Consider the following 654-nt stretch of genomic DNA (forward strand, 5'->3'; position numbering starts at 1 on the left):
CTAACACCCATGGAGGTCATGATTTTTGGGACTTAGAAAAAAAATGGGACTTTGAAAAATTATCACACTTAGAAAAAGTTGGGGACTTAGAAAAAATTCCACACTTAGAAAAATTTTCACTAGGCACACACAGGCCAAATCATCATGGAGGAATCAGCCTTTAGCCCAGCACAGGCACCTCAGGTCGGACACACCATGTGCATACACTGGGCTCACACCCATGGAGGTCATGATTTTTGGGACTTAGAAAAAAATTGGGACTTTGAAAAATTATCACACTGAGAAAAAGTTGGGGACTTAGAAAAATTTTGGGACTTAGAAAAATTTTGGGACTTAGAAAAATTTTTTACTAGGCACACACAGGCCAAATCATCATGGAGGAATCAGCCTTTAGCCCAGCACAAGCACCTCAGGTCGGACACACTAAGTGCCTACACTGGGCTAACACCCATGGAGGTCATGATTTTTGGGACTTAGAAAAATTTTGGGACTTAGAAAAATTTTTACTAGGCACACACAGGCCAAATCATCATGGAGGAATCAGCCTTTAGCCCAGCACAAGCACCTCAGGTCGGACACACTATGTGCATACACTGGGCTTACACCCATGGAGGTCATGATTTTTGGGACTTAGAAAAAAAATGGGACTTTGAA

Source organism: Clarias gariepinus, chromosome 27, assembly GCF_024256425.1.
Source record: "Clarias gariepinus isolate MV-2021 ecotype Netherlands chromosome 27, CGAR_prim_01v2, whole genome shotgun sequence".
NCBI lineage: Eukaryota > Metazoa > Chordata > Actinopteri > Siluriformes > Clariidae > Clarias > Clarias gariepinus.